The sequence below is a fragment of the Mirounga leonina genome, unplaced genomic scaffold, assembly GCF_011800145.1.
Source record: "Mirounga leonina isolate KUSES-001 unplaced genomic scaffold, KU_Mleo_1.0 Mir_151, whole genome shotgun sequence".
Lineage (NCBI taxonomy): Eukaryota > Metazoa > Chordata > Mammalia > Carnivora > Phocidae > Mirounga > Mirounga leonina.
The window spans coordinates 70,498,991-70,511,632 of record NW_023270377.1 but is presented as its reverse complement, the minus strand read 5'-3'; the positions used below and the strand labels follow the sequence as shown (position 1 = coordinate 70,511,632).

At 39.8% G+C, this 12,642-nt stretch overlaps 1 protein-coding gene across 14 annotated transcripts in view; it reads right to left on the bottom strand.

Annotated features, from left to right (window-relative positions):
* BAZ2B (bromodomain adjacent to zinc finger domain 2B) overlaps nucleotides 1-12,642 on the bottom strand; it is a 386,499-nt gene that overhangs the window by 24,560 nt on the left and 349,297 nt on the right. The window lies entirely within an intron of this gene.

Sequence of the window (12,642 nt, the reverse complement as noted above, 5' to 3'; positions counted from 1 at the left end):
TCCATTTCATACAACCCCCTAGTTCCTTGCAGTCCTTACTTCTCTGACGTGTGTCAATGAGTATTAATAAACATCTTCAAAACAGACTGAAGAAGAGGAAGACAAGAGATGAAACAGGGAGTGCTGTTCACTTGATTCATTTCTCTGGTACTAAATATAAGTGCATAATGACAAAGAAAATACCATTTCTCAATTAAAATAAATCCTAAAAAAATACCATGTTTTCTACTGGAAAGAGAATACGTCTTCTTGAATTTTATCAAAATCACTTTGAACCCTCTCTGTTCACCTAGGAGTTGTCATTGGACCCAAGGGTCCAATGCCACTCTAAGTTCAAGTGAAAATTTTTTCCTTTGGTTCTCTTTAGTTGGGCTGAAGCAAGCTGTAACTTCCAAATAAATTTTACCACACTGTAGGTAAAACACACGCCTGGGTGGCTCAGTCGTTAAGCGTCTGCCTCCGGCTCAGGTCATGATCTCAGGGTCCTGGGATCGAGCCCCGCATCGGGATCTCTACTCAGTGGCGAGCCTGCTTCTCCCTCTCCCACTCCCCCTGCTTGTGTTCCCTCTACCGCTATGTCTCTCTTTGTCAAATAAATAAAATCTTTAAAAAAAAAAAAAAGAAGAAATGTAAAAAGCCTGGCATAGAATACAGGTCTCTAGGCAATGGCTTCGTCACAGGACTCAAAGGCACTTTCCCATTCAGTAGAGCAGAACCTCAGGAGTACTTGCACTGGTCTTCAGCTGTCTTTATGTCGATAGTGCTACCATGATCCAGCTCCTAGGAGATTCTTCTTATTACCTTCTTAGTGGAGAAGTCTAAAGGAAATAGATTCTCAACATTTGTCTCTCTAGGATTGTCCCTTCCCAGTCTGATTCAGGAATTTAAAAAAAAGATGATCGATACCATAATACCCTCTCCCTTCAGGTAAGAGTCCCCCACATATCCATAACAGGAATTATGTTTTATACTTCTAGACCTAATGCTGTAACCACATCCTAATACCAAATGGAAGAGTAACATTCACATCACAGTATGTACATATAATTAACAACAAACTTGTTTCATTTTCCTTCCACTTTGCTGAGGGCCAGCAGAAGGACAGTAGAATCTTCAGCTAGCTAATGTCAACACTGTTCTCAGGGTCCTAGGTATATACACTTTGCTTCTTGGTATGCATACCCCTTAGCACTGTTTCTAGACCCAAAGGTCCCTTGACAGGTTTACTGTTAGAGAAACAGTGCTTTCTACCCTTTCGCACAGCAAGGTGTAGGGTAAAGTGTTTTATCTCCTGGAGTGCTCTTGTCACACGTCCAAGTCCTTTGGAACCACTGTGGGAGCTGGCAGATCCTGTGTACTATTACTTCTCTGCTTGTAAGTTACCTTTACTAATAAACTTTGCTGCAATTAGCACTCTGTGTGCCATTAGTGGTTTTTGTAACCATGCATCTTGTACAGCAGTTGGTGTCCAAGAAAGTCCTAATGTCATGGATTTCTGGAAGGGGAGCATGCAGGGGTGGAAGATTTTCTCCTTGGGGTCAGCAGTAATTCACTTGGTGGAGTTAGGATGGTCTCAGAAGCTGTGCCCAAGGATGGCAGAAGCCCTGAAGTATACACTAAACAGGGAGACTAGGGGTGATAAAGTGGCTTGAAATGCAGTCGTCCCTCCTTCTGAATCAACTTAGAGATTTCCATGAGTCCTAAGTTGGAGGGTGACCTGGAAAGGGTGACGGCAGCCCCTTCAGAAGGGAAAGTGGGGCAAACTCCCAGAATCCCTCTGTTATGATATATGAGGCAACTAGCCCTGTGACAGGAAGCCAGTTTTTGTGAGGCGTGCTCTGTAGGAGCCTGAGTGGGAATACCAGCAGAAGGAAGTCCAACAATAAACAGAGTTAAGAAGAACTAGGTTCTCAACAGGTCCACTACCAAAAGCAGCACTTGGAAGGATCCTTAGAGGCTTGGCTTGCTTGTTTGCATGATGAAGGGACAATAGTGGTATTAAAACAAGCGGACGAGGGGGAAACACATGCCCTTGTTACAGAATGAGCAGTCTGGGTTGACTAGTAGTGCTGGGACAGGTATGGCCACCCTTTTCAAACTGGTTGCTTGGTAGCTTTGGTAAAATAGATCCCTGCTGGGGTGATTTTCCTGAGACTCTTGAATGTGAACTGGACTAGATCCACATAGGACGTAGCTGCTCTGAGACACTAGCTATGTTAGCATGTTTATAAGAAAACCCAGGGCTTGAGAGGGGAAGGCTTGACAACATGAACTTAGTGCAAAGAATGTTAAATGACAGAATCAGAACAGGTCCACCTAAGTGGACAATGGCTTTGACTTTACTCCTTCCTCTGAGAAGCAATGTTAGAAAAGAAATAGTTCTTTCAGGTCATACAAGCCCCATTTCAGGGGAGGAAATGGAAAGAGAGAGCCTAATACGTGGCACAGGTTTCTATACAAAATAAAAAGAAAAGAGGAACAGAGGAAGGAGAGGATAGGCTAGACTTCTGGCAGACTCCCTCACACCAATAAATGTAGTACTGCTCATAAAGAGAAGGACTGGTAAGACAGAAGTTGATGGGTTGTGCAATTCTAGAGTGTGGAAGTGTTATCCACTTCAAAAACCTAAAAGACCTACTGAGATGGTGGAAAAGAGACCTGAGATGAGACACAGAAGATCCAACGGCCACAGGCTCGAAGAGTTGTTTGGAGAGGGGGATAACCAGATTAGGTGAAGAAGGTGCCCGGGGAGGACTGTCCTTGAGAGATTACAGCTGTTAAGCCTCACCCCCAACCACCATCCAGTAAGAGATCCCAGTCTCTAGACTCTTCAGGAAAGGACTTGGGAACAGAACCTAGGGAAATACCCTGTATCATCTCAACTCCTGAAATGGGGCTATGGGTGGAAATATTCACAGTCATCAGCTCCACCTTATGAGTGTGATTCAACTCCAGAAGCCAGACTTCCTTTGTTCCTGATATGGGCTCTTTCAAGTTTAAGAAGGACTAGGGCTCTATCCCTGGGTCCCCCTCCAAGAGATTGCTAACCACCCTCCTTGGTTCACTGTACTGGGAAGGAGAAGAGCCTCAAACATTTATGGGTTTGCTAGAAACGAGGGACCAAGTACCTACAGTTCCAGAATGCAAAAAAGCCTTGGCCAACAAGTTCCTTTATTACTGCTGGGAATTGGTTGTTACCTAGGGCTCAAAGCCCGAATCACAATCACTGCAAAGGCTTTGGGGCCTTTTGTGTGAACTCCAATTGTTCCTTTATCAGACTGCATACTGGCATGGAAATACTGGGTTATTTAAGTCCTGCACAAGCATTCCCACGTATCAGTTGGACATATTTGCTGTGACCTCTACTGGTAGCTTTGGTAACTGTTGGCCAGGCATGCGGTCAACACTCAGGTGCACTGACCAGGCCTGCCAAGGCTGCACAACCCAGTTACATACCTGGAGGAGAAAGACTGCATTTCTTATGGAAGAACAGATTCAGGTAGGGGTACCGAACAAGGCCATTTCACTATTTAACAACGCTGTTTGACACTAGCACTACAAGGGCCTTTGACTCTGGCGAAGATATTCTGATGGCATTTGTTCGCTTTTGAGTTATCTGATTTCCTCCAGCCACTGAATAGGATACATCTTTCCTGGATATGGAGGAGTTACTGTGCCTCTTCCATGTGTGGACCATATAACACTATTAAGACCGAAACATATTTATTATATATAGGGTTTCCAGAAATGATACAATCAAACAACCGGAATTCCTTCCACAGCTGCTGCCATTCAGCAATGGGCTGGCCGACATAGCACTGAGTGGCTGGTCCATGCTCCCTCTTCTCCACAGGCATTACAGAACGCTGGAGTAGTATTCTAAAAGATGGTCGCACTAACCCCTCCATGGTGACCTCCGTCCACTTTCTGGTCTGGCTGCCCTCTACTGATTATAGTCTGAAAACTCCTCACACCTCATAAATGTCCCTACACTTCGGTGAAGTTCCCTGACATCCTGAAGTTGAAGAGCAGAGATGAAGAATCTACTTGGTATGCTGGGGACACTGAGTTTTTATACTCAACATCCCTCTCCTTTTTTTGTACCTTTCAACAGGTGGCTGGAAGGTTCCTGTTGTTCATATTACGGATGAATGGATGGATACAAATGTCGATATTCTCTTGCTTTCCAGATGACACTTGCAAGCAACATCCCCAGGAGGGGCAATTTTGATTCTCTCTTTACTCCAAACAATTCTAAATTCTTGTTGTGCATTCACCCTACAAGCAGGAGACTTTGCTGCAGTCCTTATACCCATATAGTGTACTCTGTCTGGAGGACATCTTTGGTGGGAAAAATGGCACCTCCTGATTTCATGTGGAACTTACTGTTCCAGAAAAAAAGGACAGACTGTATGGATCACCCCTGAAGACAATGATGGACTTGGCGTGGGCATAAACATGCCTGACCACAGAAGGTGAGAGCGTGGATGTAGCGTGAATAATTCTCTCGTCTCCTTTCTTACCGATACTGTGTCGGTAAGACTCAAAATCTCAAAGGCACTCGAGACTTTCCAGCTACGATCTCTAGTGTCAGCATCAGAACCTACTTGTAAGTTGACAGGTACATAGGGAAACAAGCTTTCATTACTTTGCACAAGGGCTCTTTCCTTGATAGGCACCCATGAAGCTGAGGGTATGACCCCAAATCAGCGACCCTGGGGGACACTGCCATTGAGAAGGCTTAGGCTCTTATCACTGAACACATTCGCATTGATTCTTTGACCTGAGTAGTATTATAAATGCATAGTTTCGGATCATTTGTTGGATATACTATAGACATATGGCTCAGGGGAACTCTAAATCTACTAATGTTGCGGAATATTGTTTGTTTTGGAATTTCTCTGGCTTATCGGATGCCTCCTTCAGAAGGCACCATTTAAAATGCAACTGATAGAAGGCATACATCTAGTGAGCCACACCAAGGGTCAGGGGGTGGACTGAAGGGGACTAAACCCTCAGTTTTAGCTAAACGGCTACAGGGTCTCTCCTCCTTCACTCTTTCCTGAGGCCCATCAGCAAGCCAGATTAGCCACTGAGCCAGTTTGCAGAGGGATAGCAGGGCCTTTAGCTGCTGTGGGCACTGTTCCCAAGGCTCTCAGTATGTGGAATCTGCCCTTTGTATTTGTACTCCCTACTGCTATTCCCAGGCCCAGAGGTCCTTTGGTATATATGTTGTTGCTTAGAGAAACAAAGGGTTTTCTACCTCCTCTTGGACTAATCTATAAATACAGAGTATGAAGGAAGGCATCTCTCTCTTGGGGTGCTCTTGTTACTTGTCCAGTCTGCAGTCTGGACAACACTCCTGTGGAACCGATATGGGGGCTCAGCCAGATCCTATGTTCTTTGTTATGTCTCTACTCTAGAGTTACCATACTGATAAACTTTGTTGTTATTAGCACCATGTGGATCACTTATGGTGTGAGTTATCTTGCATCTTGTATAACATGAACTAACAGTTTTCTTTGGAGGTAATCAAGATCTGATATCTTCTCTCTGGATAAAGCTATTATAGGGATTTTAAAAAATAGGTTGGGCATTTATTTTTTTAAAACTTGTGCATTTAAACTTTTAAATAGATGAATGTTAAGTCTAATTTCATTAAAAACAGTTTGTGCTTTTAGATAACTTTTAAAAATGGATAAATGAGAGGAATAGGATATTGCATATTGTTAAGACTGTATTAACTTTTAATATCCACTTCTTTAATGGAAGTTTCTACCATTAGTACTTATTCATCCTTATCAGCCTTGTCTCTCACACTACTTGCCTACAGTGCACACTAATATGCTCTTGTTCTTTGTCTTCATATATGGTGTATCTTTCTAATTAGATTGTGAGCTCTTTCTGGATAGAGACAGTTAATTGATTCTTTTATATCTCCATAGTACTTAGTACAAGGTACAATATAAGTGCATATTAAACACTTGATGATTAAAATAATAAAGGTTTTTCCATTTTAATTAGCTGTAAGATAAAGAGAAGGAATCTACATCTGTTATTTATTTTATAACTTTCATAGCACTTAAAATAATATAGCAGATGCACATTCATCAGTGAATTAATAAAAACTTTATGAGAAAATAACCCCTAAGTGAAAATTTATTCTTACTTTGCCCCTGTACCATGCAATGACCACAAATAATAGTATAAAGTACAATTAATGTTTATATATCACTTTGTAGCTCTCTTAAATCCATTATTTGACATGATAACAACAAAAGAATTTATACAAAGCCTATTAAAATTCTTTTGTAGAAATGAAGCAGGGGAAATAGGAGGGGTAGATGAACCATGAGAGACGATGAACTCTGAAAAACAAACTGACGGTTCTGGGGGGGAGGGGGGTGGGAGGATGGGTTGGCCTGGTGGTGGGTATTGAGGAGGGCACGTTCTGCATGGAGCACTGGGTGTTATGCACAAACAATGAATCATGGAACACTACATCTAAAACTAATGATGTAATGTATGGGGATTAACATAAGAATAAAAAAAAATTTAAAATTCTTTTGTAGAAAGAGAAATCAGGGTCCAGAGAGGTTAAATGGTAGGGCCTGAACAGAAACTGAGGTCCAATAACTACAAATTCAATTAATGTTATTTAATATGAGAGACCTAAAATTAAAAAGAAAAGTTTCCTATAAGCTATTCTTATAAACCTTATAAAGACATTTACTTACTTACTTTCTTAAAGTATTTTTTAATGTGCCTGTGATATATAAAGTACTATGTTTAACACTAAGAAGAATCAAAAAGTACGTGACAGTTATAAAACTTAAATAATATGAACAGTATATCTATCAATTGCCAAGATAATGGTGTAATTATTTGGTTTTCTAGGAGTTCACAGATAGTAAAAATTAATTCCACTTACATAAACTAGAATTTATAAAAGGGCTAGAACTTGAGCTGGATCAAGAAAGGTGAAATTCAGATGGTGAAGAAAAGGCAAGTTAGCATTATATTGAACAGAATTTGACAAAACAAAGCACGCAAAGGCATGCAAAGAAGGAGGAATGCACATACGTTAAGCAATGGTGGGTAGACTTGTCTATGTTAATTCATACTGGAGAACAGTATAAAGATATTTTGAAGTCAGATTTATAGAAGGCCTTGAATGCTTGCATGCTAGATTGTATACAGACATACTACATCATCTTATCAGCAATAGGGAGTCATTCAAGGTTTTGGAGTAGAGACATGATGACAGAATGTAATGGAAGGAAGAGAGTGTATATAGAGAAGTTGGGGACAGGTGTAATAATCCACATACATATTAATAAAGAACCGATTTCAGCAGTGTTGCAGAGATTAACTTAAGACATTTTGAAGGAAAAATAGAAGCCCTAAATAACTTCACATTTACATGCCCAGGTGATTGAGATTGATGTGGCCCTTAATCAAATTGAAGAATATGTAATTGGTCTGCGGTAGGGCTAGGTTTCTTGGTTTTTTTAAGCTCCTCAGATGATTCTTATTATAGATAAGGCAAAGCCACTTGCCTGGGTACTTCTTTACTGCTTTTAAGCTTTACCAAGGCTCTGCATCTAACAAGTGACAAACAATTTTACAACTTTTTTTGCAATTTTATAATTTTAAATTATATCTCTAAAGGTATATGCACTCATGTTTATTGAGTCATTAGTTTTTTTAAAAAATTCCAGTTAACATACAGTGTGATATTAGTTTCAGGTGTACAATTTAGTGATTCAATACTTATATACAACACCAGTGCTCATCACAAGTGCCCTCCTTAATACTCATCACCTATTTCACCCATCCCCCACCCACCTCCCCTCTGGGAACCATCAGGATGTGCTCTAGAGTCAAGAGTCTGTTTCTTGGTTTGCCTCTCTCTCTTTTTCCCCCTATGTTCATCTATTTTGTTTCTTAAATTCCACATATGAGTGAAATCATATGGTATTTGTCTTTCTCTTACTGGCTTATTTCGCTTAGCATAATACTCTCTAGCTCCACCCATGTCACTGCAAATAGAAAGATTTCATTCTTTTTTATGGCTGAGTTATATTCCACTGTGTGTGTGTGTGTGCACGTGCACGCATGTGTGTGCATACCACTTCTTTATCCATTCATCAGTCTATGGACATTTTGGCTCTTTCCATAATTTGGCTATTGTAAATAATCCTGCTATAAACACTGGGGTGCATGTACCCCTTCGAATCCGTATTTTTGTATTCTCTGGATAAATACTAGTAGTGCAATTGCTAGACTGTACAGTAGTTCTACTTTTAACTTTTTGAGGACCCTCCATAGTGTTTTCCACAGTGGCTGCACCAGTTTGCATTCCCACCAACAGTGCAAGAGGGTTCCCCTTTCTCTACATCCTCGCCAACACTTGTTGTTCCTTGTGTTAATTTTACCCATTTTGACAGGTGTGAGGTGATAGCTCATTGTACTTTTGATTTATATTTCTCTGATGATGAGTGATTTGTGCATCTTTTCATGTGTCTGTTCACCATCTGTATGTCTTTTTTGGAAAAATGTCTCTTCAGTGTCTTCTGCCCATTTTTTAAATTGTATTGTGTGTTTTGAGTATTTGAGTTTTGTAAGTTCTTTATATTTTGGATACTAACCCTTTATCAGGTATGTCATTTCTAAATATCTTCTCCAATTCCACAGGTTGCCTTTTAGTTTTATTGACTGTTTCCTTCACTGCCCAGATGCTTTTTATTTTGATAAAGTTCAGATAGTTTATTCTTGCTTTTGTTTCCCTTGCCTCAGGAGACATATGTAGTAAGAAGCTGCTATGGCTGGTGTCAGAGAGGTTACTGTCTATATTCTCCTCTAGGATTTTAATGGTTTCCTGTCTTACATTTAGGTCCTTAATCCATTTTGAATTTATTTTCATGTATGGTGTAAGAAAATGATCCAGTTTCATTCTTTCGCATGCAGCATTATTTTTATTTTTATTTTTTTTAAGATTTTATTTATTTATTTGACAGAGAGAGAGACAGCGAGAGAGGGAACACAAGCAGGGGGAGTGGGAGAGGGAGAAGCAGGCTTCCCGCCGAGCAGGGAGCCTGATGCGGGGCTCGATCCCAGGACCCCTGGATCATGACCTGAGCCGAAGGCAGACGCTTAACGACTGAGGCACCCAGGCGCCCCGCAGCATTATTTTTAATAGCCAAGATACGGAAGCAACCCAAGCGTCCATCAATAAATGAATGAATAAGAAGATGTGGCATACACACACACACACACACACACACACACTGGAATATTACTCAGCTATAAAAAAGAATAAAATCTTGCCATTTGGGACAACATGGATAGGCCTAGAAGGTATAATGCTAGGTGAAATAAGTCAGTCAGATAAAGACAAATACCATAGGATTTGACTCATATGTGGAATTTAAGAATCAAAACAAATGAACAAATAAAAAATGAGATAAAAAATCCCCAGACTCTTAAATACAGAGAACAAACTGGTGGCTGCCAGAGTGGAGGTAGGCTGGGGGATGAATGAAATAAAGGGGATTAAGAGTAGAGTTATTTTGGGGTGCCTGGGTGGCTCAGTCAGTTAAGTGTCTGACTTCAGCTCAGGTCATGCTCTCAGGGTCCTGGGACTGAGCCACATGTCGAGACCTGAGTTGAGCTCTGTGCTCAGCAGGGAGTCTGCTTCTCCCTCTGCCACTCCCCCTGCTCCTGTTCCCTCTCTCTCTCTCAAATAAATAAAATTTAAAAAAAAAAAAAAAAGAGTACACTTATTTTGATGAGCACTGAGTAATATATGGAATTGTTGAATCATTATATTGTATACCTGAAACTAATATAACACTCTGTTAACTATACTTAAATAAAAAATAGATTTCCATACTAAAACTTTCATTTAATTTCATTCTAAACAAGCTCCTCCTCTTGGCTTCTTGGATTCAGTTTTAAAAAATCACAATATTTCTACTGAGGATTAATTCATCAAATTTATCTCTGATTCCACTTATATCATATACAATAATTTTTCATAGGATTTCTACCTTTAAGAGATCATGTTCTTCCCATGTTCCTTGTTTGCACCTGAGCTTAGGGCCTTCCTACTTTTAATCTAGGCTACTAGAATGATCCCACAACTGATTTTTCCACCCCCTTTTTTGCCAATCCAATGTGTACTTAACTCCCAGATTATTTTAGTGTAGTTCCCCTGCCTATATTAGTCTCTGCCTTCAAGAGGCATTTACCCATTTCTTCTACCACCCCCCACCCCCAAACACACACATCTGGCAACCACCAATCTGTTCTTTGTATCTATGAGTTTAGTTTTCTTTTCTTTTTTATTATTTGTTTAGATTACATATATAAGAGAGTTCATATGGTATTTGTCTTTCTCTTTCTGACTTCACTTAGCATAATGTCCTTTTTTAAAAAAGATTTTATTAATTTATTGGACAGAGAGAGAGCACAAGTAGGCAGAGTGGCAGGCAGAGGGAGAGGGAGAAGCAGGCTCTCTGCTGAGCAAGGAGCCCAATGCGGGACTCAATCCCAGGACCCTGGGATCATGACCAGAGCTGGAGGCAGATGCTCAACCAACTGAGCCACCCAGGCACCCCACTTAGCATAATGTCCTTGAGGTCCATCCATGTTGTGGCAAATAGCAAGATTGCATTCTTTTTTATGGCTGAGTAACATTCCATATGGGGTGTGTGTGTGTGTGTGTGTGTGTGTGTGTGTGTAAACCACACTGTCTTTATCCATTCATTCATTGATGGACACACATAAGTTGTTTCCATATCCTGCAATAATATGTAAAATAATCTGTGAATAATGCTGCAGTGAACATGGGGGTGCATATACCTTTTTGAGTTAGTGTTTTCATTTTCTTCGGATAAATAACCAGAAGTAGAATTGCTGGATCATATGGTAGTTCTATTTTTAATTTTTTGAGGAACTCTCATACTCTTTTCCATAGGCTTCACCAATTTACATCTCCACCAACAAGAGTTCCCTTTTCTTCACATTTTCACCAACACTTGTAATTTCTTGTCTTCTTGATTCTAGCCATTCTAATAGGTGTGAAGTAAGATCTTACTGTGATTTTGATTTGCATTTCTCTGATGATTAGTGATATTGAGCACCTTTTCATATGCCTGTTGGCCATGTGTATGTTTTCTTTGGAAAAATGTCCATTCAGATCTGCCCATTTTTTAATCAGATCGTTTTTCTGCTTTGAGTCACATGAGTTCTTTATATATTTTGGTTATTAGTCCCTTATCAGATGTAAGATTTGCAAATATTTTTACCCACTGAGTAGATTGCCTTTCATTTCACTGATGGTTTCCTTTGCTGTGCAATAACTTCTTAGACTCATGTATTCCCACTTACTAGTTTTTTCCATGCTTAAAATATTTTTATTTTTAAAACATTTTATGTTTTAAATAAATAACTTAACAATTAAATTGTTTATTTTTAAATTTAAAAAACAAATTAAATAAATAAATAAATTACAAATTAAAAATTAAAAACAAATTAAACAAATTAAATAAATAAATTAACAAATAGTTAAAAAGGAACCCACCACACTATTCTGTAAAATCAACATGCTGGTCCATCAACATCAATTTTTAAAAAGAGATAAAAGGCAGCTGAAGCTTCCATGTACCCTCCCTGACTCCATGAGCAACTCCTGCTCTGGAAAGGCAGCACATGGGTTTCACGTATCATTCCAGTACATGACTTTATACTCTTACTTCATATAATTTGAAACCATAGGAAATATATTATTGTGTAAAACAACACTGTTTACTATATGCCAACAATGCTTACATGCCAGCCACTACACTACTCTATTTTACATGCATTATTAACTGCCCCCCTTCCAAAAGATTTTTATTTTAAAAAAGGGTGGTTCCATTGCTAAAAACAACTACTTTATAAAAATTGGGGTCTGGGGGCACCTGGGTGGCTCAGTCAATTAAGCGTCTGCCTTCGGCTCAGGTCATGATCTCAAGGTCCTGGGATCAAGCCCAGCATCGGACTCCCTGCTCGGCGAGGAGCCTGCTTCTCCTTCTCCCTCTCCCTCTCCCTGCTGTCCCCCCTGCTTGTGTTCCCTTTCTCACTCTCTCTCTGTCTCTGTCAAATAAATAAATAAATAAAATCTTTAAAAAAAATTTGGATCTGGACATCTATGGGATTAAGCAATCCGCTCTTTCCCCTGGACTGTTAAACTACTACAAGGCATGGATTGTGTTTTATATCTTTGAATCTCCTCTAGTGCCTAAAAATGCCCGGCATAAAGCGGGTATTCAAAAAGAAGTGTGCTGAGAGAAGTTTTTGCCTACAGGTATCACCGTGGAGCCATTGCTACATCCTCAGACTTGTAAGCACTGACATAATACTCTCAGTCCCGTCAGAATTTTAACATTTGGAAACACCCAAACATACAGTTCAATTTCAGATGGTTTATCTAGCACATAAATGCACTGTGTGCTGAGTTAGTTAATGTAACACAAGTGGAGGCAGCAAGAGAAGAGTCTAAAGGAAAAAATATCATGGATTGTGTGGTAACACAAAACTCAAGAAAGAAAAAAGTTTAATGGAGAAGGAGGTGATCATAAATTTCAAACATGAACA